Consider the following 25,491-nt stretch of genomic DNA (forward strand, 5'->3'; position numbering starts at 1 on the left):
GGGGGAAAGAAAGAGAGAGAGGGGAGGGGGAAAGAGAGAGAGAGAGGGGGGGAAGAGAGAGAGGGAAAAGAGAGAGAGAGAGAGAGAGAGAGAGAGAGAGAGAGAGAGAGAGAGTGAGAGAGAAAGAAAGAAAGAGAAAAAAGGGAGAGACACAAAGGAGAGAGAAAAAAAAGGAAAAAAAAGAGAAAAAAAGAGAGCAGCCAGCGAGAGCGGGATGCTTGTGGCCTGTCAAAGACCAGCGGCAGTGGGAGGACCAGCAGTCGGGAGAAGCCAGCTGGGGCAGCGACAAGAGTCAAAATAGAAGTAAAAAGAAATCGAAGTGTGACGTCACAGCCTAGCGGGTAAATGATCGGTGAGTATTTTTTCTTTTTCTTTTCTTATCAGTAGGAAACCTTTGGTGTTGTTGCCAAATTAAGTTAATCTGAGGGTTAAGTCACGGCAGGAGAGCCCAGAGGCGTGTCATGCTCCTCCTGTGCTATGTGAAAAGTCAGGGACACTGGCTACGATGTGTGCGGGATGTGTGTCCAGCTGCAGCTCCTGTCAGACCGCATTGCGGCACTGGAGCTGCGCGTGGATTCACTATGGAGCATCCGCGGTGCTGAGCAAGTCGTGGATAGCACGTTTAGTGAGTTGGTCACAACGCAGGTAAAGGTTTCACAGGCAGATAGGGAATGGGTGACCATCAGGAAGAGCCATGGAAGGAAGGTCGTCACCTCCCTCCAAAACAGATATACCCTTTTGGATAATGTTGAGGGAGGTGGCTCATCAGGGGAGAGCAGCAGCAGCCAAGTTCATGGCACCAGGGGTGACTCTGCTGCACAGGAGGGCAGGAAAAAGAGTGGGAGAGCTATCATGGTAGAGGATTCTATTGTAAGAGGAATAGATAGATATGTTGTCTCCCTGGTGCAAGGGTCATGGATGTTAAGATATATTCAAAAGGGAGTTAGATGTGGCCCTTACAGGACGGCAAAGTTCACCTTGGTCGCCGAGGCCGAGACAGGCCGTCGAGGCGTAGAATACAAGAGCAGGGAGGTTATGCTTGAACTATATCAAACACCGGTTAGGCCACAGCTGGAGTACTGCGTGCAGTTCTGGTCACATTACAGGGAAGGTGTGATTGCACTAGAGAGGGTGCAGAGGAGATTTACCAGGATGGTGCACTGGAGAGGGTACAGAGGAGATTTACCAGGATGTTGCACTGGAGAGGGTACAGAGGAGATTGACCATGATGTAGCACTGGAGAGGGTGCAGAGGAGATTTACCAGGATGTTGCACTGGAGAGGGTGCAGAGGAGATTTACCAGGATGTTGCACTGGAGAGGATACAGAGGAGATTTACCAGGATGTTGCACTGGAGTGGGTACAGAGGAGATTTACCAGGATGTTGCACTGGAGAGGGTACAGAGGTGATTTACCAGGATGTTGCACTAGAGAGGGTACAGAGGTGATTTACCAGGATGTTGCACAGGAGAGGGTACAGAGGAGATTTACCAGGATGCTGCACTAGAGAGGGTACAGAGGAGATTTACCAGGATGTTGCACTAGAGAGGGTACAGAGGAGATTTACCAGGATGTTGCACTGGAGAGGGTGCAGAGGAGATTTACCAGGATGTTGCACTGGAGAGGGTACAGAGGAGATTTACCAGGATGTTGCACTGGAGAGGGTACAGAGGAGATTTACCAGGATGTTGCACTGGAGAGGGTGCAGAGGAGATTTACCAGGATGTTGCACTGGAGAGGGTGCAGAGGAGATTTACCAGGATGTTGCACTGGAGAGGATACAGAGGAGATTTACCAGGATGTTGCACTGGAGTGGGTACAGAGGAGATTTACCAGGATGTTGCACTGGAGAGGGTACAGAGGAGATTTACCAGGATGTTGCACTGGAGAGGGTACAGAGGAGATTTACCAGGATGTTGCACTGGAGTGGGTACAGAGGAGATTTACCAGGATGTTGCACTGGAGAGGGTACAGAGGAGATTTACCAGGATGTTGCACTGGAGAGGGTACAGAGGAGATTTACCAGGATGTTGCACTAGAGAGGGTACAGAGGAGATTTACCAGGATGTTGCACTGGAGAGGGTACAGAGGAGATTTACCAGGATGTTGCCTGGACTGGGGAATTTTAGCGATGAGGAAAGAATGGATAGGCTGGGGTTGTTTCCCTTGGAACAGAGGAGGCTGAGGGGAGACCTGATTGAGGTGTATAAAATGATGAGGGGCCTGGATAGAGTGGTTAGGACGGACCTGTTTCCCCTGGCAGAGGGGTCAACAACCAGGGGGCATAGATTGAAAGTAATTGGGGGGCGGTTTAGAGGGGATTTGAGGGGAAATGTCTTCACCCAGAGGGCAGTGAGGGTCTGGGGTGGAACTCACTGCCTGAAAGGGTGGTAGAGGCAGAAACCCTCACCACATTTGGATGTGCAGCTTGAAGTGCCGTAACCCACAGGGCTACGGACCGAGAGCGGGACAGTGGGATTAGGCCGGGTGGCTCTTGGTCGGCCGGCGCGGACACGATGGGCCGAATGGCCTGCTCTCGTGCTGTGAATTTCTGTGATTCTCTGAGTGTTTTTATTTTGAGGCTTTTTTTGTGCAGGGTGACCTCCTGCTTCCTGGTCCCAACAGACACAGCTTAAAAAAAGGGGAGGAGGGGAGGGCGGAGAAAGAACGGGAGGCTGAGCAGTTTCCCGTCAGCAAAAACACACAGATTAGAATTCCACCCGACCCCCTCCCCTCAAACTCTACTCACTCGTCAGAACCTCCATCGTTGGGCTTTGACCGAAGCAAGGGGTTTCAATTTCGAGTGTTTATTCCTTAGCAATCAGACGAGGCAGACACACACACACACACACAAGCACTTCCTCCTTGCTCTGCTGCTGATGGACACCCCCACGCTGTGTTTTCAGAAACTGGCTCTACAGGCTCTGACATCATTCATCCCGGCTGTAACCTCCTTCATTCTCTCTCTCTCTCGCTCTCCTTTCTTAGACTCGCAAGCACAAATATTTCTAGGCAGCACGGCTGAAATGCCGGGGGGGGGGGGAGCAGTGAGCAGAGGGAGATGTTTCAACTCAAAAGATGTTGTCTCTCCACGGCGCAGGAAGAGTCGGGTGTGCTGGTTTTAAAGGGGACGCTCCAGCCCACAGCAGTGCCCCCCCCCCCGGGGCTAGACGGGCAAATTGGGGCAAAAGCAAGCAGCAAGGAACAGGAACAGGGTGGTGCGGGGGAGAATTTATTTTACGGTGTGGGTCATTATGAACTGGAGGCTGCCTGGAAGCAGATGGTAACTTTAAAAAAAAAACGGGGAATTGGATAAATACTTGGAAGGGGAAAAATACAGGGCCCCGGGGGAAAAGTTCAGGGAGAGTGGGACTAATTGGATAAAATTATGAAGGGTCTGATAGAGTGGCTAGGACGGACCGGTTTCCCTTGGCAGAGGGGTCAACAACCAGGGGGCATAGACTGAAAGTAATTGGGGGGGTTTAGAGGGGATTTGAGGGGAAATGTCTTCACCCAGAGGGTGGTGGGGGTCTGGGGGGGGGGGGGAACTCACTGCCCGAAAGGGTGGTAGAGGCAGAAACCCTCACCACATTTGGATGTGCACCTGAAGTGCCGCAACCCACAGGGCTACGGACCGAGAGCTGGAAAGCGGGATTAGGCCAGGTGGCTCTTGGTCGGCCGGCGCGGACACGATGGGCCGGAATGGCCTCCTCCCGTGCTGTAAATTTTGTATAATTCTATGGTCTGGAACACGCTGCCTGAAAGGGCGGTGGGAGCAGATTCAACAGTGACTTTCAAACGGGAGTTGGATAGATACTTGAAAGAGCAGGGGGGAGTGGGACTGATTGAACGAGAGATCCACGATGGGCCAAATGGTTTTGTCCTGTGCCGCGCGTGATTCTATGATTCATGGATAGAAATCGCTCTGGCATTCTGAGGCGCATGAAGGTTAAGGGAAGCAGGCAAGCGAATTGATCCTGTGGGGAGAGTGGAATACAAACAACTTGTATTTATCGATCACCTTTAACGTAGTGAAACATCGCACGGCATTTCACAGGAGCGATTATCAGACAAAATTTGACACCGAGCCACATAAGTAGAAATTAGCGCAGGTGACCAAAGAGAGGTATGTCTTAAGGAGCGTCTTAAAGGAAGAGGAGAGAGCAGAGAGGTTTAGGGAGGGAGTTCCAGAGCTTGGGGCCCAGGCAACAGAAGGCACGGCCACCAATGGTGGAGCGATTAAAATCAGGGATGTTCAGGAGGGCAGAGTTCGAGGAGCGCAGACATCTCGAGGCAGGGGGGAGGTTAATGGTTAAAGATTCTGCATTGGCCAGATCACAGTCACCATGTCCCAATCACTCCTTGTGTGGCAGTGTCAATGGTCTGCCTGATTTACGTTCCTGTGAAGTCTCGGGATGTTAAAGGATCCCGGGATTGAGTCAGGAGATGTGGAAATTGGGGCGGGGAGTGCATAGGGCGCGGTTGTAAAACGATATCCCGGGAGTGCATGCAAGGCTATGATCCAACCGGATGACTCCCAGCACACTACAGCGTGGCGGCCTAGCCCAGCAGGCTGTGCACCATTCCAGGGAGCAGCACGTGCTGGAGCAGGAGAGCAACGGCAGTGAAAAGGGACGTCATCAAGGTCCAGGTCGGTGATTGGAGCGTGGGCAGATACTGCAGGAGCGGCGAGGGAGCAGCGGGAGACTGGAGGGATATGATCGGGGCCCCCAAGAGGGGCGAGGGCCCAGGGGCAGCACGGCTCAGCTCACACTACGACATGTGGGCGCACTGGGTCCATGCAGCAGAGCTGGTCTCCAGTCGTCCTGGTTAATCCTTGCTACTGGACCAAGACCTCGCTCTGACAAGCCCGTGTGGTGGCTGGTGTGCAATGGTCACCCCACGTTAAAAAAATCCACTCACAGGCATCTTCCACCCTTCAGGATGGAGTTCTGGACCTGGAATATTAGGTCCTTCATTGAAACACCGGTGAACTTTATGACGTGGAAGCAAGTCATCCTCGATTCGAGGGACTGTCTATGACAATGACAGCATCGGTCGACAGCGGTTTAAGCTCATGACGAGCACCAGATAAATACACACTTCAGAGCATCTAGGAACGGAGAGAAACTGCCCGGGAGGGAGGGGCCAGTGCTGGGGAAACACAGAGAGACACCGGGCAGGAATTGGGACAAGAGTTAAGGACAGCTCCTCCAATTCTGGCCTCCAGCACCCCCCTGATTTCCATCGCTCCACCATCGGTGGCCGTGCCTTCAGCTGCCTGGGGCCCCAAGCTCTGGAACTCCCTCCCTAAACCTCTCTACCTCTTTCTCCATTAAACAAGCTCCTTAAAACCGACCTCTTTGACCAAGGTTTTACTCACCTGCCCTAATAACTCATGTGCCTCAGTATCCAATAACACTCCTGTGAAGCGCCTGGAAACGTTTTACTGTATTAAAGATGCTATATACACGCACGCGCTCTCACACACGCTCCCACAGCAGCTATTTCGAAATGTCACCGTCATTCCTAACAGCAACAGAACACCTGCTTTTCCAACTTGCAAAAATAAGATTTTACTCCAGCACAGGCCACGGTTTAAAACACAGATTACACCGGACGATAGGCCCCTCAGAGGAGGCCTTATTGAATGTTTCAATCAGAAACTGAAGCTCAACAAGTCGTTCAACATGAGTGAAAACTCCACAGCCAAGCGGCGTGGACTGGGGGAACAGAGAGGGTCCCAGAGGTTGGGCTGTGTGTGGGACAGATTGCCCAGGGGGAGGGGGGGGAAGAGAAAGAGGAGAGAGAAAGAGGAGAGAGAGAGAGAGAGAGAGAGAGAGAGAGAGAGAGAGAGAGAGAGAGAGAGAGAGATGAGAGACTGCCCCTCCGACAGTGTGGCGCTCCCTCAGTACCGCCCCTCCGACAGTCCCTCAGTACTGCCCCTCCGACAGTGCGGCGCTCCCTCAGTACCGCCCCTCCGACAGTGCGGCGCTCCCTCAGTACCGCCCCTCCGACAGTGCGGCGCTCCCTCAGTACTGCCCCTCCGACAGTGCGGCGCTCCCTCAGTACTGCCCCTCCGACAGTGCGGCACTCCCTCAGTACTGCCCCTCCGACAGTGCGGCGCTCCCTCAGTACTGCCCCTCCGACAGTGCGGCGCTCCCTCAGTACTGCCCCTCCGACAGTGCGGCGCTCCCTCAGTACTGCCCCTCCGACAGTGCGGCGCTCCCTCAGTACCGCCCCTCCGACAGTCCCTCAGCACCGCCCCTCGTTAAGAATAGAGATGGTGCCATGAACCTGGATGTTGGCAGAGTGGGGATGCAGGGAGGTGGGAGCGTGTCGGACGGTGGGATCGGGAAAATAGAAGGAACATGAAAGAAATGTTCAGAGGTGCACTGACCTTTTTTTTGGCTGAGGGGTGAGGTGAGCACACTTGGACAGAAGGAACATTACAAAGCTCTACACTGCAGCTTTGAACTCAAAGTGGAACAAGAGAAGGCTCGAGACTTCAAAGGCATTCCGCGGACGGTGCACACCAACCAAAATAATAATTAACTTTCACCCACAGAGAACCCGGCTCGACATTTACTGAATAAGGTCGGGTGTACCAGCAGTCTTCAGCACTTCTTGGCATCAGCCGTGGCTCACTGAGTAGCACTCTCGCCTCAGAGCTAGAAGGGCGTGGGTTCAAGACCCCAGACTGACACACTCAGTGCCAGTACCGAGGGAGCGCCGCACTGTCGGAGGGGTGGTACTGAGGGAGTGCCGCACTGTCGGAGGGGTGGTACTGAGGGAGTGCCGCACTGTCGGAGGGGTGGTACTGAGGGAGTGCCGCACTGTCGGAGGGGCAGTACTGAGGGAGCGTCGCACTGTCGGAGGGGTGGTACTGAGGGAGTGCCGCACTGTCGGAGGGGCGGTACTGAGGGAGTGCCGCACTGTCGGAGGGGTGGTACTGAGGGAGTGCCGCACTGTCGGAGGGGCGGTACTGAGGGAGTGCCGCACTGTCGGAGGGGTGGTACTGAGGGAGTGCCGCACTGTCGGAGGGGTGGTACTGAGGGAGTGCCGCACTGTCGGAGGGGTGGTACTGAGGGAGCGTCGCACTGTCGGAGGGGCGGTACTGAGGGAGTGCCGCACTGTCGGAGGGGCAGTACCGAGGGAGCGCCGCACTGTCGGAGGGGTGGTACTGAGGGAGCGCCGCACTGTCGGAGGGGCAGTACTGAGGGAGCGTCGCACTGTCGGAGGGGCGGTACTGAGGGAGCGCCGCACTGTCGGAGGGGCAGTACTGAGGGAGCGCCGCACTGTCGGAGGGGCGGTACTGAGGGAGCGCCGCACTGTCGGAGGGGCTAACTTTTAGACGAGACCTTAAACCGAGGCCCCGTCTGCCCTCGCAGGTGGATGTAAAAGATTCCACGGCCTCTATTGGAAGAAGAGCAGGGGAATTCTCCCCAGTGCCCTGAAGCCAATATTTATCCCAAAACAGACATCGCCAAGTACAGATTATCTGGTTATTGGCACATGGCTGTGTGTGGGAGCTTGCTGTGCACTGGTGGCTGCCGCATCTCCCACTTTACAACACTTCAAAAACGTACTGCATTGGCTTTAAAGCGCCTTGGGACTTCCCAGAGGTCATTAAAGGCGCTATAGAAATGCAAGTCTTTCTTCTTTAGGGAGACGGGAAGATATCTGGTCCTGACCATTCTCCCGTCAGCCCTGCTGGTGTATGTGGCGGAGAGGGGTTCAGGTATTGACAGGAGCTGGCTCAGCTGCAGCGCCCCCTGGAGGCAACGGGGACCTGCAGCCCGGCGGGCTATTCAACACTGAGGGGAATGTCAGAGTCAAGCCTGCTCTTGTCTGATCGCTCTGCACACGCACACAATGGATTTTAAGGATACAAAATTCTTAGAGATTGACAGGGTAGATGCAGGGAGGATGTTTCCCCCGGGCTGGGGAGTCGAGAACCAGGGGGTCACACAGTCTCAGGATAAAGGCTCGGCCATTGAGGACTGAGATGAGGAGGAATTTCTTCACTCAGAGGGTGGTGAATCTTTGGAATTCTCTGCCCCAGAGGGCTGTGTAGGCTCAGTCGTTGAGTCTGGGAAAATTCCTCTCCGACCCATCCAGGCGATCGACACTAGTCCAGGAGATCACCCTGGCCGTATTCGATTCCCTGCCGTACTTACCATCATATCTGCTCCATCCAACAAAAGGTCATCCAGTCTAACCCCAATTACCAGCTCGAGGTCCGTAACCCTGCAGGTTACTGCACTTTAAGTGCCCATCCAACCATCTCTTAAAAGTGGTGAGGGTTTCTGCATCCATCACTCTTCCAGGCAGCGAGTTCCAGATCCCCACAACCCTCCGTGTAAAGAAGCCCCCCCTGAAATCCCCTCGACCTTCCACCACCCACCTTAAAACTATGCCCCCTCGTAATAGACCCATCCACCAATGGAAGTAGGTCCTTACTATCCACTATGTCCAGGCCCCTCAATATTTTGTACACCTCAATGAGGTCTCCTCTCAACCTCCTCAGTTCCAATGAGAACAACCCCAGCCTATCCAATCTGTCCTCATAACTAAGGTGCTCCATTCCAGGCAGCATCCTAGTAAATCTCCTCTGCACCCTCTCCAGTGCAATCACATCCTTCCTATAATACGTCGACTAGTCTACATGGATACTTGGGGGTCCTTGTGCATGAAATACAAAAAGTTAGTATGCAGATATAGCAAGTAACCTGTTTTTGTTATGTTGACACTGCCATATCAAATATAAGCAGTAAATGGGGGGGGGGGATAGGGGAGCTAGCCCATACTGCGATATGTGCGCGCAGAGCAGGTCTCCAGTCGTCCTGGTTAACCCTTGCCACTGGATAAAGGCCGAGCTCTGTCAAGTCCGTGTGGTGGCTGACGTGCAACAGAGAAACATAGAAAATAGGTGCAGGAGCAGGCCATTCGGCCCTTCGAGCCTGCACCGCCATTCAATATCATGGCTGATCATTCACCCCATTCCTGCTCTCTCTCCATACTCCTTGATCCCTTTAGCCGTAAGGGCCACATCTAACTCCCTTTTTGAATATATCAAACGAACTGGCCTCAACAACTCTCTGCGGCAGGGAATTCCACAGGTTCACCACTCTCTGAGTGAAGAAGTTTCTCCTCATCTCGGTCCTAAATGGCTTACCCCTTATCCTTAGACTGTGACCCCTGGTTCTGGACTTCCCCAACATTGGGAACATTCTTCCTGCATCTAACCTGTCCAGTCCCGTCAGAATTTTATATGTTTCTATGAGATCCCCTCTCATCCTTCTAAACTCCAATGAATACAGGTCTAGTTGATCCAGTCTCTCCTCATAGGTCAGTCCTGCCATCCCGGGAATCAGTCTGGTGAACCTTCGCTGCACTCCCTCAATAGCAAGAACGTCCTTGGCCCAATGGTCACCACACGTTAAAAAATATCCACGCACAGGCATCTTCCACCCCCTCAACTGGAGATCAGGACTGGAACATCGGGTCCTTCATTCAAACATCTGTGAACTCGCGTGGAAGCAAGTCATCCTCGTTTGAGGGTTCGCCTATGATGATGATATTCAAGATAGATTTTTTGGAGATTAAGGGAATCAAGGGATATGGGGACAGTGCAGGAAAGTGGAGTTGAGGTCGAAGATCAGCCGTGATCTTACTGAATGGCGCGAGGGGCCAAATGGCCGACTCCTGCTCCTTATGATCTTATAGCAATGGGCCTGCACTATCTCGGGAGGTCCGTCACACACCAACACATAGTGACGATGTTACGATAGACAGAATATTTGGACACAACACTGGGCAGGGGGGGCGGCAATTTTGACTTTGTGCGATCGTGACTCCCGATTTCCAGTAACTCCGTGACTTTCCTTTGACGAATGGTGTGGACACACTCTGGTGGGGGGAGGGGAGGGGAGGGGCAGGGCTGAGATGAAGCACGATCAAACACGAAAGGGTTAAAAGCCAATCACTGCGCTGGTCGGCACGGGAGGTGTGACCAACAATTCCAACACAATGTGCAGAGGGAGAGGGAGAGTGTGTTCGCTCCAACGTGATGGGACGAGCAGCTCCTCGTGTTCAGGAGGAAGGAAAAGCAGAAGAGAAACCTACCAAGGCTCTGGGGCCTCAGAGGCAACTTGACTCACCAGGGCAGGCTGCGTCTGTGCCTCGGGCGGTGAACGGGAGCTCCCCTGGAGCTGCGATTGACGAGAGCGCGCACACAGACGGAGACTGCCCTGTGAGCCACGACGGCGGGGATTCCCCGCCCAGCTTCCTCAACCACAGCGACCACAAACCGTCACTGGGTCTCTCCGCTCCTCGCGGACATGAGTGAGCAGCCCGGCAGCAGGACTGGGTAGCCGCGCGCTGTCGGAGGGCCGGCGCCGAGAGCGCGCCAGTACTGAGGGAGCGCCGCACTGTCGGAGGGGCAGTACTGAGGGAGCGCCGCACTGTCGGAGGGGCAGTACTGAGGGAGCGCCGCACTGTCGGAGGGGCAGTACTGAGGGAGCGCCGCACTGTCGGAGGGGCGGTGCCGAGGGAGCGCCGCACTGTCGGAACTGAGGGAGCGCCGCACTGTCGGAGGGTCGGTACTGAGGGAGCGCCGGTACTGAGGGAGCGCCGCACTGTCGGAGGGGCAGTACTGAGGGAGAACCGCACTGGCGGAGGGGCAGTACTGAGGGAGCGCCGCACTGTCGGAGGTGCCATCTTTCGGATGAGACGTTAAACCGAGGCCCCGTCTGCCCTCTCGGGTGGATGTAAAAGATCCCGGGGCCACTATTGGAAGAAGAGCAGGGGGACTTCTCCCCGGTGTCCTGGGGCCAATATTTATCCCTCAACCAACATCACTAAAACAGACGATCTGGGTCATTATCACATTGCTGTGTGTGGGAGCTTGCTGTGCGCAAACTGAGCTGCCGCGTTTCCCACAATACAACAGTGAGCACACTCCAAGAGTACTTCATTGTCTGTAAAGTGCTTTGGGATGTCCTGAGGATGTGAAAGGAGCCATAGAAATGCAAGTCTTTTTTTCTTTCAGTTAAGAGAGACAATTGGCCTCAGCAAGCCCCCCCTCCTCCGCTGGGGGAGGAAGAGAGTCGAACAAAAAAAAAGAGAGCATACATAAATCAGCTAAGGCAACGGCTCCAGACAAGTTTCTGATGAAGTTCCCGCAAAAACACAGAGCAAAGACAGTATTAGGATCGGCGGTGATGGCTCCCACAGTCGAATAGCCGACAGCTTCCCACAGTCTGGACTAGAAATGATGAACAGGGCCCCTCAGGCGGGCCACTGGAGGCAGGCCACAGGCTAAAACACATTGTTCACAGCTGCCAGCACACTTCCTGCCCAGACCTGGGAGAGTGGCACTGAGACACGGTTCAATAATTGAACTGGGCGCAGCGCAGGGCCTTGTTGTCCCGTCGGCACTCAGAGGCCAAGGATCAGTCTGGAGCCAGTCTGGTTTAAATAGTTAGCACATGCGTCTCACCAAACGGGGGCGAGCGCAGTTCTTGGAGCCAGCGACAGAAGGTACAGACTGTCTGTACCGAGAACAGCACTGCAGTCCGCCTGCTCCAATTAACAACCTTCCTCAAACAAAACACTTGCATTTATATAACGCCTTTCTCGATCACCGGATGTCTCAAAGCGCTTTGCAGTCAATGAATTACTTTCAGAGTGTGCTCACTGTTGTATTGTGGGAAACGCGGCAACCAATTTGTGCACAGCAAGCTCCCACACACAGCAATGTGACAATGACCCAGATCGTCTGTTTTAGTGATGTTGGTTGAGGGATAAATATTGGCCCCAGGACTCCGGGGAGAACTCCCCCTGCTCTTCTTCCAATAGTGGCCCCGGGATCTTTTACATCCACCCGAGAGGGCAGACGGGGCCTCGGTTTAACGTCTCATCCGAAAGACGCCCCTCCGACAGTGCGGCGCTCCCTCAGTACCACCCCTCCGACAGTGCAGCACTCCCTCAGTACCGCCCCTCCGACAGTGCAGCACTCCCTCAGTACTGCCCCTCCGACAGTGCGGCGCTCCCTCAGTACCGCCCCTCCGACAGTGCAGCACTCCCTCAGTACCGCCCCTCCGACATTGCGGCACTCCCTCAGTACTGCCCCTCCGACATTGCGGCGCTCCCTCAGTACTGCCCCTCCGACAGTGCGGCACTCCCTCAGTACCGCCCCTCCGACAGTGCGGCACTCCCTCAGTACTGCCCCTCCGACATTGCGGCACTCCCTCAGTACTGCCCCTCCGACAGTGCGGCGCTCCCTCAGTACCGCCCCTCCGACAGTGCGGCACTCCCTCAGTACTGCCCCTCCGACATTGCGGCACTCCCTCAGTACTGCCCCTCCGACAGCACAGTGCGGCGCTCCCTCAGTACTGCCCCTCCGACAGCACTGCACTGGAGTGTCAGCCTAGATTTATGCGCTCAAGTCCCTGGAGTGGGACTTGATCCCACAACCTGCTGACTCGGAGGCGAGTGTGCTGCCCACTGAGCCACAGCTGACACATTGACACACCTGCGTACATTCCTTTCACAGAGTTCATGAAGCAAAAGTACTTTGTATAATTCCCGTCCATCCCATCAGCCGGCAGGGTTGCTTCGTTTAAACTGAAGGGGCAGCAGTAAAAAGCTGCACTGGCGAAGGCCCCTCGCACAGAACAACAACCTGCATTTATATAGTGCCTTTAACATGAGAAAACGTCTCAAGGCGCTTCACAGCAATGTAATCAAACAAAATCTGACCCTGAGCCACATGGGGAGATATTAGCGACAGGTGACCACAAGCTGGGTCACAGACAGAGGTTTTAAGGAGTGTCTTAAAATGGGGGAGAGAGAGGCGGAGAGGTTTAGGGAGGGAGTTCCAGATCTTGGGGCCCAGGCAGCTGAAGGCACGGCCACCGATGGTGGAGCGATGGAAATCGGGGGATGCTCAGGTGGGCAGAATTGGAAGAGCGCAGAGATCTCGGAGGGTTGGAGGAGGTTACAGAGATAGGGAAAGGTGTAGGAGCTGGAGGAGGTTACAGAGATAGGGAGGGGTGTAGGAGCTGGAGGAGGTTACAGAGATAGGGAGGGGTGTAGGAGCTGGAGGGGGTTACAGAGATAGGGAAAGGTGTCGGGGCTGGAGAGATCTTGAAATTGAGGCGTTGCCAGACCGGAAGCCAATGTAGGTCAGCGGGTGATAGGTGAGCGGGACTCGGTGCGAGTTAGGACACGGGGCAGTGAGCACAGAGGGTGATGGGTGAGCGGGACTGGGTGCGAGTTAGGACACGGGGCAGTGAGCACAGCGGGTGATGGGTGAGCGGGACTGGGTGCGAGTTAGGACACGGGGTCAGCGAGCTCAGGGGGTGATGGGTGAGTGGGACTGGGTGCGAGTTAGGACACGGGGTCAGTGAGCACAGCGGGTGATGGGTGAGCGGGACTGGGTGCGAGTTAGGACATGGGGCACAGGGGGTGATGGGTGAACGGGACTCGGTGCGAGTTAGGACACGGGGCAGTGAGCACAGCGGGTGATGGGTGAGCGGGACTGGGTGTGAGTTAGGACACGGGGCAGTGAGCACAGCGGGTGATGGGTGAGCGGGACTGGGTGAGAGTTAGGACACGGAGCAGCGAGCACAGGGGGTGATGGGTGAGCGGGACTGGGTGCGAGTTAGGACACGGGGCAGTGAGCACAGGGGGTGATGGGTGAGCGGGACTGGGTGCGAGTTAGGACACGGGGCAGGGAGCACAGCGGGTGATGGGTGAGCGGGACTGGGTGCGAGTTAGGACATGGGGCACAGGGGGTGATGGGTGAGCGGGACTGGGTGCGAGTTAGGACACGGGGGCAGTGAGCACAAGGGGTGATGGGTGAGCGGGACTGGGTGCGAGTTAGGACATGGGGGCAGTGAGCACAGGGGGTGATGGGTGAGTGGGACTGGGTGTGAGTTAGGACACGGGGCAGTGAGCACAGGGGGTGATGGGTGAGCGGGACTGGGTGCGAGTTAGGACACCGGGCAGTGAGCACAGGGGGTGATGGGTGAGCGGGACATGGTGAGAGTTAGGACACGGGGCAGTGAGCACAGCAGGTGATGGGTGAGCGGGACTGGGTGCGAGTTAGGACACGGGGCAGTGAGCACACGGGGGGTGATGGGTGAGCGGGACTCGGTGCGAATTAGGGCATGGGGCAGCGAGCACAGGGGGTGATGGGTGAGCGGGACTGGGTGCGAGTTAGGACACGGGGCAGGGAGCACAGCGGGTGATGGGTGAGCGGGACTGGGTACGAGTTAGGACATGGGGCACAGGGGGTGATGGGTGAGTGGGACTCGGTGCGAGTTAGGACACGGGGCAGGGAGCACAGCGGGTGATGGGTGAGCGGGACTGGGTGTGAGTTAGGACACGGGGCAGTGAGCACAGCGGGTGATGGGTGAGCGGGACTGGGTGAGAGTTAGGACACGGGGCAGTGAGCACAGCGGGTGATGGGTGAGCGGGACTGGGTGCGAGTTAGGACACGGGGTCAGCGAGCTCAGGGGGTGATGGGTGAGTGGGACTGGGTGCGAGTTAGGACACGGGGTCAGTGAGCACAGCGGGTGATGGGTGAGCGGGACTGGGTGCGAGTTAGGACATGGGGCACAGGGGGTGATGGGTGAACGGGACTCGGTGCGAGTTAGGACACGGGGCAGTGAGCACAGCGGGTGATGGGTGAGCGGGACTGGGTGTGAGTTAGGACACGGGGCAGTGAGCAAGGACACGGGGCAGTGAGCACAGCGGGTGATGGGTGAGCGGGACTGGGTGAGAGTTCGGACACGGGGCAGTGAGCACAGCGGGTGATGGGTGAGCGGGACTGGGTGCGAGTTAGGACACGGGGTCAGCGAGCTCAGGGGGTGATGGGTGAGTGGGACTGGGTGCGAGTTAGGACACGGGGTCAGTGAGCACAGCGGGTGATGGGTGAGCGGGACTGGGTGCGAGTTAGGACATGGGGCACAGGGGGTGATGGGTGAACGGGACTCGGTGCGAGTTAGGACACGGGGCAGTGAGCACAGCGGGTGATGGGTGAGCGGGACTGGGTGTGAGTTAGGACACGGGGCAGTGAGCACAGCGGGTGATGGGTGAGCGGGACTGGGTGAGAGTTCGGACACGGGGCAGTGAGCACAGCGGGTGATGGGTGAGCGGGACTGGGTGTGAGTTAGGACACGGGGTCAGCGAGCACAGGGGGTGATGGGTGAGTGGGACTGGGTGCGAGTTAGGACACGGGGTCAGTGAGCACAGCGGGTGATGGGTGAGCGGGACTGGGTGCGAGTTAGGACACGGGGCAGTGAGCACAGCGGGTGATGGGTGAGCGGGACTGGGTGCGAGTTAGGACACGCGGCAGCCGAGCTTCTCGCCTGAACTCAGTGCAATCAGCTTCACACACCGTCAGTGTCAAGACGTGGCCATTCTAACGCTGTGTGTTACACAGACACGATACAATGCACTGCGTCTCACACACTGGCATTGACATACCACCTTTAACGTCAAAAAATCCTGAGATGCTTCACTGAAAAATGTAAAACAAGGACACCTCGCCAAAGCGTATTGTATATTTAAGGCGGAGAGAGACAGATTTTTGAACGATAAGGGAGTGAAGGGTTATGGGGAAGTGGAGCCGAGTCCATGATCGGATCGGCCGCGATCTCATTGAATGGCGGAGCAGGCTCGAGGGGCCGAATGGCCGACTCCTGCTCCTATTTCTTATGTTATGGTGTGGGGTGGTGGGTTCCAAAGGTTTGGCCCGAGAGGTGGATTTTAAGAGGTGGTCTTGTTGGAGGAGAGGAAGAAGAGGGACACAGAGGGAATGCTACAATGCCTCACACACACACGCATGACACATGCAGTATGTCACACACACACACACACACACACACACACACACACACTGCAAACCACACACTCACACACACGCACACATAAAAGGGAGAATGTGGGATTGAAGTGGCGACAGATAGCAGAGAGGTTATAACCCCCATCCCCACTCACCGTGACAGCTTCCTCTTTGGGCATTAATGACTGCGGCCATTTCTGAAAATAATTCCTTCGCCGAACCACACATTTAATATTGCTTTTTGAACCGGTGAAATCAGGGGCGGGGGGCGGGGGTGCAGCTTTAAGCTGCCGCTTGACACAGACGGTCGTGCCCAGGGTAGGATGTGTGCCTCTTGTGGTTTCCTGTGTGGCCTGGGCTGTTCCCCTACCTTCTGCTGGTGATGACGCATTAACAGAGGGCAAGTGATTTATTGAGATCAGCTACGTGTCAGCTGTGGCTCAGCTGGGAGCACTCGCGCCTCAGGAGGTCGCGAGTTCAGAACCCGCTCCACAGACACGAGCATAAAATCACAGTGCAGTACTGAGGGAGCCCGAGGGGCCGTCTTTTGGATGAGACGTTTAACCGAGGCCCCGTCTGCTCTCAGGTGGCTATCGAAGATCCCATGGGATGTTCTCCCCGGTGTCCTGGAGGCCAACTGCATCCCTCAACCAACATCACTAAAAACAGATGATCTGCTCATTATCACATTGCTGCTTGCTGTGTGCCAATTGGATACTGCGTTTCCGACATCCATGCCTAATTGCAACAATGACTTCACTTCAAAAGCTGCTCCGTTGTCTGTAAAGCGCTTTGGGAAGTCCCGAGGTCGTGCTTGTTCCGCGCTCCGAAAGTGTCTCGATCCCCTTTAAATCTTTCTGTTGCAAATATTCACTCGCTTTACTTTTAACATTGTAGGAACAGGAGGAGGCTGTTCAGCCCCTCGAGCCTCCTCCGCCATTCAATATGATCATGGCTGATCATTCACCTCAGTACCCCTTTCCTGCTTTCTCTCCATACCCCTTGATCCCTTTAGCCGTAAGGGCCACATCTAACTCCCTTTTCAATATATCGAACGAACTGGCCCCAACAACTTCTGTGGTAGAGAATTCCACAGGTTCACCACTCTCTGGGTGAAGAAGTTTCTCCTCATCTCGGTCCTAAATGGCTTACCCCTTATCCTTAGACTGTGACCCCTGGTTCTGGACTTCCCCAACATCGGGAACATTCTTCCTGCCTCTAACCTGTCCAGTCCCGTCAGAATTTTATATGTTTCTATGAGATCCCCTCTCATCCTTCTAAATTCCAGTGAATATAAGCCTAGTCGATCCAGTCTCTCCTCATATGTCAGTCCTGCCATCCCGGGAATCAGTCTGGTGAACCTTCGCTACACTCCCTCAATAGCAAGAATGTCCTTCCTCAGATTAGGAGACCAAAACTGTACACAATATTCCAGGTATGGCCTCACCAAGGCCCTGTACAACTGCAGTAAGACCTCCCTGCTCATGGCTGATCGTAGAATAGAATCAGAGAAAGTTACAGCGCGGGAGGCCCATCGTGTCCGCACCGGCCGGCCAAGAGCCACCCGGCCTAATCCCACTTTTCCTTTCTCGTCCGTAGCCCTGTAGGTTACGGCACTTCAGGCGCACATCCAAATGTGGTGAGGGTTTCTGCCTCTGCCACCCTTTCAGGCAGTGAGTTCCAGACCCCCACCACCCTCTGGGTGAAGAAATTTCCCCTCAAATCCCCTCTAAACCTTCCCCCAATTACTTTCAATCTGTGCCCCTTGGTTGTTGACCCCTCTGCCAAGGGAAACAGGTCCGTCCTATCCACTCTATCCAGGCCCCTCATCATTTTATACACCTCAATCAGGTCTCCCCTCAGCCTCCTCTGTTCCAAAGAAAACAACCCCAGCCTATCCAATCTTTCCTAATCGCTAAAATTCTCCAGTCCAGTCAACATCCTGGTAAATCTCCTCTGTACCCTCTCTAGTGCAACATCCTGGTAAATCTCCTCTGTACCCTCTCTAGTGCAACATCCTGGTAAATCTCCTCTGTACCCTCTCCAGTGCAACATCCTGGTAAATCTCCTCTGTACCCTCTTTAGTGCAACATCCTGGTAAATCTCCTCTGTACCCTCTCCAGTGCAACATCCTGGTCAATCTCCTCTGTACCGTCTCTAGTGCAACATCCTGGTAAATCTCCTCTGTACCCTCTTTAGTGCAACATCCTGGTCAATCTCCTCTGTACCCTCTCCAGTGCAACATCCTGGTAAATCTCCTCTGTACCCTCTTTAGTGCAACATCCTGGTAAATCTCCTCTGTACCCTCTCTAGTGCAACATCCTGGTAAATCACCTCTGTACCGTCTCTAGTGCAACATCCTGGTAAATCTCCTCTGTACCCTCTCTAGTGCAACATCCTGGTAAATCTCCTCTGTACCCTCTCCAGTGCAACATCCTGGTAAATCTCCTCTGTACCGTCTCTAGTGCAACATCCTGGTAAATCTCCTCTGTACCCTCTCTAGTGCAACATCCTGGTAAATCTCCTCTGTACCGTCTCTAGTGCAACATCCTGGTAAATCTCCTCTGTACCCTCTCTAGTGCAACATCCTGGTAAATCTCCTCTGCACCCTCTCCAGTGCAACATGCTGGTAAATCTCCTCTGTACCCTCTCCAGTGCAACATCCTGGTAAATCTCCTCTGTACCCTCTCTAGTGCAATCACATCCTTCCTGTAATGTGGTGACCAGAACTGCCCGCAGTACTCCAGCTGTGGCCTAACTAGTGTTTTATACAGTTCAAGCATAACCTCCCTGCTCTTGTATTCTATGCCTCGGCTAATGAAGGCACGCATGCTGTATGTCTTCTAAACCGCCTTATCCAGCTGGCCTGCTACTTTCGGGGATCTGTGGACCTGCACAGATCTGAAAATTACTCGTGTTGCAGAAATACTGGCGCCTTTGCTCAGAGTACAGTCAAACATTCCTTTAGAGATTAGAACGCACAGCACATTTTTATCCCAAGGTTCTCTCCGCCCCCGACTCTTTAAAAATGTCTGGTCGGGGTCAGCGATAAGCCCCAGAGAGCGCGCGCGCAGGCGGCTGGAACAAGACGGTACCTGTGGGAACGCTGGAGAGACGGGACGTCGCGAGGAGCGGGAAAGGAGCCTCGCAGTCTCAGGTCCATGGATTACACAACACGTAGCCCCCGTACACAAGGTCGCACGGTAACTCCACCTGAAACGGAAGGGGAGAGAGAGAGAGAGAGAGAGAAAAAGGAGAGAGAGAGAGAGAGAGGGGTCAGTGACATTAAGAGGGGAATAGTAACCAGCTGCCATTTTGCAATGTGGGAAACGCAGTAGCCATTTTACGGCAGCTCGCTCCCACATTCAGCAATGTAACAACGACTCATATCAAGTGCTTTTTTTTTTTTAAAAAAAGCGTTGTTGGTTTTGGGATAAATATTGGCCCCCCAGATACCACCGAGAAATCCCCAGCTCTTCTTCAAAATAGTTTTGACAAAACCACCCGCTCCACCACCACAAATCTTTATTTCTGACGTGCCAATCAAAACCTCTGGAAATTCCAAAAGGCTTCACAGCCAATGAATGGCTCTCCAAGAGCCGACACTGTGGGTCGTGCAGGCAAAGCAGGCAGCCTGGGCACAGCAAGAGGCCACAAACCCGTTCAATCAGATCGCCTGCTGATCATCCAGCTCAGCTCCACTTTCCCGCCCGATCCCTCGATTTGCCTTCAGCCCCTTCAATATACTCAGAGACGCAGCTCTCTGGGGGCAGAGAATTCCAAAGGTTCACCACCCTCCGAGTGAAGAAATTCCTCCTCATCTCAGTCCTAAATGGCCGAGCCCTTATCCTGAGACTGTGACACCCCCTGGTTCTAGACTCCCCAGCCCAGGAAGGGAAACACCCTCTCTGCATCTACCCTGTCAATCCCCCTCAGAATCGAGTGCGTTTCAATGAGATCGCCTCTCGTTCTTCTAAACTCCAGAGAGTATCGGCCCATTCGACACAAGCTCTAAATCCTGAACTCCCTACTGGATTAATGAGAGACTGTTTTATATTGATAGCCCCCAGTTCTGGTCTCTCTCACGCTCCTGCTCCCCCAGTAGAAATATCTTCTCTACATCGACACCAACCAACCCAGTCAGAACTTTAAAAAGGGATCCATCAGGACACCTCACGGTTTAAAGCCTTCTACATTCTCAGTCCTGGTACCATCCTTGTAAATCTTTCTTCACATCACAAATATAAAAACTATTAGTTTGTTTCCAAATTGTATTTTCCTTCCGGTCTGCTGACGCTACCAAAGGCGAGCTGGGCTCGGGTTCCCTGAGCGTTGACTGACCCCAGCCCCTCACCCAAATGGTCCTCCAGCACGTGTGAGCCTTGACATGGGAGAGCACCCAAACAGGATACTGCCTTCCCAGCTCCGGAGCCCCCCGTACTAAGATCGAGTGCCCTTGAATATATGCGATTGCATCCATCCAATCGGTTACTTGCAGTTGTATCAGCTGTGGCTCAGTGGGCAGCACAATTGCCTCCAAGTCAGAAGGTTGTGGGTTCGAGTCCCACTCCCACGCCAGAGACTTGAGCACATAAATCCAGTATTGAGGGAGTGCCGCGCTGTCGGAGGGGCGGTGCTGAGGGAGCGCCGCACTGTCAGAGGGGGCGGTGCTGAGGGGAGCACCGCGCTGTCGGAGGGGCAGTACTGAGGGAGCACCGCACTGTCGGAGGGGCAGTACTGAGGGGAGCGCCGCGCTGTCGGAGGGGCAGTACTGAGGGGAGCGCCGCGCTGTTGGAGGGGCAGTACTGAGGGAACGCCGCGCTGTCGGAGGGGCAGTACTGAGGGAGCGCCGCGCTGTCGGAGGGGCGGTGCTGAGGAAGCGCCGCGCTGTCGGAGGGGCGGTACTGAGGGAGCGCCGCACTGTCGGAGGGGCGGTACTGAGGGAGTGCCGCACTGTCGGAGGGGCGGTACTGAGGGAGTGCCGCACTGTCGGAGGGGCGGTACTGAGGGAGCGCCGCACTGTCGGAGGGGCAGTACTGAGGGAGCGCTGCACTGTCGGAGGGGCGGTACTGAGGGAGTGCCGCACTGTCGGAGGGGCGGTCCTGAGGGAGCGCCGCACTGTCGGAGGGGCGGTACTGAGGGAGTGTTGGAGGGGCGGTACTGAGGGAGCACCGCACTGTCGGAGGGGCGGTACTGAGGGAGTGCCGCACTGTCGGAGGGGCGGTGCTGAGGGAGCGCCGCGCTGTCGGAGGGGCAGTACTGAGGGAGCGCTGTGCTGTCGGAGGGGCGGTACTGAGGGAGTGCTGCACTGTCGGAGGGGCGGTGCTGAGGGAGCGCCGCGCTGTCGGAGGGGCGGTCCTGAGGGAGCGCCATACTGCGCTGTCGGAGGTGCCATCTTTCGATAAGACATTAAAACCGAGGCCCCGTCTGCTCTTTCAGGTGGATATAAAGAATCCCATGGCACCATTTTGAATAAGAGCTGGGGAAAATCTCCCCAATATTTATCCCTCAATCAATACATAACAAAAACGGATGATCTGGGTCATTATCACATCGCTGTTTGTGGGAGCTTGCTGTGCGCAAATTGGCTGCCACGTTTCCCACATTACAACAGTGAGCACACTTTAAAAAAAAAAAGTACTTAATCGGCTACAATACTTCAACCCCTTGCAATAAAGGCAAATATTCCATTTGTCTTCTAAATTGCTTGCTGTACATGCTAACTGTTGTCTCTTGTACCAGGACACCCAAATCTCTCTGAACACTTAATCGTTTCTCACCATTTAAAAAAAAAAATTCTATTTTTATATTCTTGCTACAGAAGTGAATAACCTCACATTATACTCCAACTGCCATCTTACTGCCCACTTGCTTAACCTGACTATATCCCATTGCAGCATTTCTGTGTCCACCTCACAGCTTACTCTCCCACCTAGCTTTGTATTGTCAGCAAACTTGGGACACGTTGCACTCGATCCCTTCATCCAAATCATTGATACAGATTGTGAATAGCTGGGGCCCAGGCACTGATCCTTGTGGTACCCCGCTGGTTACAGTCTGCCAACCCGAAAAAGTCCGGTTTATTCCTGCTCTGTTTTCTGTCCGTTAACCATGTTCGTATATTACCCCCAATACCACGAGCCCTTATCTTGCTCAACAACCCTTTTCCCCTCCAACATGTCTCCCAACATTTCCCCGTTCTTTTTCAACCAGCATTTCTCCCCCACGTTTCTCCTCGCGTTTCAACCTTCCCCCCCATCCCTCTTACCCTTTCTTCCTTCTCTTTAAACCTTTCCCCCTCTCTCCCAATCTTTCCTTTCCCCTCAACTTTTCTCTCTCCCTCTCAACCTACCCCCAACTTTATCCCCTTTTCCCACATTTTCCAGCCATTTCCCCCTCCCTCCCCCATTGCCCTCTCCCAATCTCTCTCCCCATTCCCCTCTATCGCCCCCAATCTCTCTTTCTCCCCCCCTTTCTCTCTCTCTCTCTCTCTCTCTCTCTCTCTCTCTCTCTCTCTCCATTGCCCCCCCCCCCCCCCACCCCCACCACTCCCCAACCAGGCTCTGGGCCCAGCTGCAGCCCAGGGCCTCTCTCTCCACCCCCCCCCCCCCAGACAGAGCACCCAGACTATAAACCTGGGCATCTTGCTCCTGGGCCACTCTGCTCCCTCTCCTCCCCCATCATTCCCTCTCACCCCCCTCCACTCTGTTCCTCTCCCTCCCATACTTTCCCACCCCTCCCCCAGTCCCCTCTCTCTTCATTCCCCATCTCCCTCCTTCCTTCCCTCCCCCCTGGGCACCATGCTCCTCCCCCACTCCTCTCATATCTCTCTCTCTCTCTCTCTCCATCACTCCCCCTCGGGCACCTTCCTCCTCTCACTCACTTCCTCAGTTCCTTCCCCCCCCCCCCACCCCCCTCCTCCTCTCACTCCCCCCCCGGGCACCTTCCTCCTATCCTCCTCCCTCCCTCCCTCAGTCCCACTCTCTCTCCCTCCCTCAGTCAGTCCCACTCTCCCTCAGTCCCCCCCTAAGCACCTTCCTCCTCTCCTCCCCTCACTCACTCACTCCCTCCCTCCCTCCCCCCTGGGCACTTCCCCCACTCAGTCCCTCCCTCACTCTCCCTCCCCCAGTCCCTCACTCCCCCCTCTCTCCCCCCCCGGGCACCTTCCTCCTCTCCCTCACTCCTTCCCTCCATTCCCCCTCTCCCTCCCCCCCACTCCCTCCCTCAGTCCCTCTCTTCCCCCCTCAGGGCACCTTCCTCCCCTCCCCACTCTCCCTCCCCCAGTCCCTCACTCCCCCCTGGGCACCTTCCTCCTCTCCTCCCCCTCACTCCTTCCCTCTCACTCCCCCTCTCCCCCAGTCCCTCTCTCCCCCTCAGGGCACCTTCCTCCCCTCCCCTCACACCCTCCCCCACTCTCCCTCCCCCAGTCTCTCACTCCCCCCCTGGGCACCTTCCTCCTCTCCTCCCCCTCAGTCCCTCCCCCACCCTCCCTCAGTCCCACTCTCTCTCCCTCAGTCCCTCCCCCAGTCTCCCTCTCCCCCTCAGGGCACCTTCCTCCCCTCCATTCCCCCTCCCCCAGTCCCTCACTCCCCCCCTGGGCACCTTCCTCCTCTCCTCCCCCAGTCCCACTCTCCCTCCCTCAGTCCCTCTCTCCCCTCCATTCCCCCCCTGGGCACCTTCCTCCCTCCATTCCCCCTCCCCTCACTCCTCCCCCACTCTCCCTCCCTCAGTCCCTCTCTCCCCCTCAGGGCACCTTCCTCCCCTCCATTCCCCCTCCCCTCACTCCTCCCCCACTCTCCCTCCCTCCCTCAGTCCCTCTCTCCCCCTCAGGGCACCTTCCTCCCCTCCATTCCCCCTCCCCTCACTCCTCCCCCACTCTCCCTCCCTCCCTCAGTCCCTCTCTCCCCCTCAGGGCACCTTCCTCCCTCCATTCCCCCTCCCCACACACCTCCCCCAGTCCCTCTCTCCCCCTCTGGGCACCTTCCTCCTCCTCCCCCTCACTCCTTCCCTCCATTCCCCCTCCCCTCAGTCCCTCCCCCACTCTCCCTCCCCCCCCCCTCCATCCCCTCAGTCCCTCCCCCACTCTCCCTCCCCCCCTCCATCCCCTCAGTCCCTCCCCCACTCTCCCTCCCCCACTCTCCCTCCCCCCCTCCATCCCCTCAGTCCCTCCCCCACTCTCCCTCCCCCCCCCTCCATCCCCTCAGTCCCTCCCCCACTCTCCGTCCCCTCAGTCCCTCCCCCACTCTCCCTCTCAGGGCACCTTGCTCCCTCCATTCCCCCTCCCCTCACTCCTCCCCCAGTCCCTCACTCCCCCCCATGGCACCTTCCTCCTCTCCTCCCCCTCACTCCCTCTCTCCCCCCTCAGGGCACCTTCCTCCCCTCCATTCCCCCTCCCCTCACTCCTCCCCCAGTCCCTCCCTCAGTCCCTCTCTCCCCCTCAGGGCACCTTGCTCCCTCCATTCCCCCTCCCCTCACTCTCCCTCCCCCAGTCCCTCACTCCCCCCCTGGGCACCTTCCTCCTCTCCTCCCCCTCACTCCTTCCCTCCATTCCCCCTCCCCTCACTCCTCCCTCCCTCTCTCTCTCCCCCCCTGGGCAACTTCCTCCTCTCCTCCCCCTCACTCCTTCCCTCCATTCCCCCTCCCCTCAGTCCCTCCCCCCCTCCCCACTCCCTCCTCCCTCAGTCCCTCTCTCCCCCCTCAGGGCACCTTCCTCCCTCCATTCCCCCTCCCCTCACTCCTTCACTCCTCCCTCCCTCAGTCCCTCCCCCTCAGGGCACCTTCCTCCCTCCCTCAGTCCCTCTCTCCCCCTCAGGGCACCTTCCTCCCTCCATTCCCCCTCCCCTCACTCCTTCACTCCTCCCTCCCTCAGTCCCTCCCCCTCAGGGCACCTTCCTCCCTCCATCCCTCCCTCTCTCCCCCTCAGGGCACCTTCCTCCCTCCATTCCCCCTCCCCTCACTCCTCCCTCCCCCAGTCCCTCACTCCCCCCCTGGGCACCTTCCTCCTCTCCTCCCCCTCACTCCTTCCCTCCATTCCCCCTCCCCTCAGTCCCTCCCCCCCTCCCCTCACTCCCTCCCTCAGTCCCTCTCTCCCCCTCAGGGCACCTTGCTCCCTCCATTCCCCCTCCCCTCACTCCTCCCTCCCTCAGTCCCTCACTCCCCCCCTGGGCACCTTCCTCCTCTCCTCCCCCTCACTCCTTCCCTCCATTCCCCCTCCCCTCACTCCTCCCTCCCTCAGTCCCTCTCTCCCCCTCAGGGCACCTTGCTCCGCTCCGCTCCGCTCCCCCGCGGCCGCTCGCGGCTCCGGGAACAATTCAAACTCCGGGAGGTTTTTTTTTTGGGGGGGCCCGATAAATAAATAAATAAATAAATAAATGGCCGGACCCTCCTCGCTCCCACAGCCCGAGGCCCGGCCGCTTCCTCGACGCCGATTGGCCGCGCCGCCTGTCCGTCAGCCCGCCCCGCCGGTTCCCGGACTCCCATTGGCCGGCTGCCCACGTGATCGCGGGCCCGGGTCCCGCCCACCGGCCGTCGTCAAGGAAGTTTCCTGACCTTTGCCCCCTGCCGCGGGCCTGTCCAGCTCGCTGCCTGCCGGCTCACAACATTATCCGACGCCCTTCTGCCGCCCACAAGCCGCTT

The 25,491-nt window shown here is 56.3% G+C and overlaps 1 protein-coding gene across 1 annotated transcript in view; it reads right to left on the minus strand.

The window, feature by feature from the left end:
• The window catches only part of LOC139240153 (zinc finger protein 687-like), a 53,925-nt gene extending 28,642 nt beyond the window's left edge, over positions 1-25,283 (minus strand). The window contains exons 1-2 of the mRNA XM_070868539.1: positions 25,114-25,283; positions 18,951-19,068 (exon numbers count right to left, since the gene is read on the minus strand). The gene's annotated coding sequence lies outside the window, so the exon portion shown is untranslated. The remainder of the gene's footprint in view (positions 1-18,950; positions 19,069-25,113) is intronic.
• Positions 25,284-25,491: the final 208 nt, after the last annotated feature.

This window comes from Pristiophorus japonicus, chromosome 30 (genome assembly GCF_044704955.1).
Source record: "Pristiophorus japonicus isolate sPriJap1 chromosome 30, sPriJap1.hap1, whole genome shotgun sequence".
Taxonomy (NCBI): domain Eukaryota; kingdom Metazoa; phylum Chordata; class Chondrichthyes; family Pristiophoridae; genus Pristiophorus; species Pristiophorus japonicus.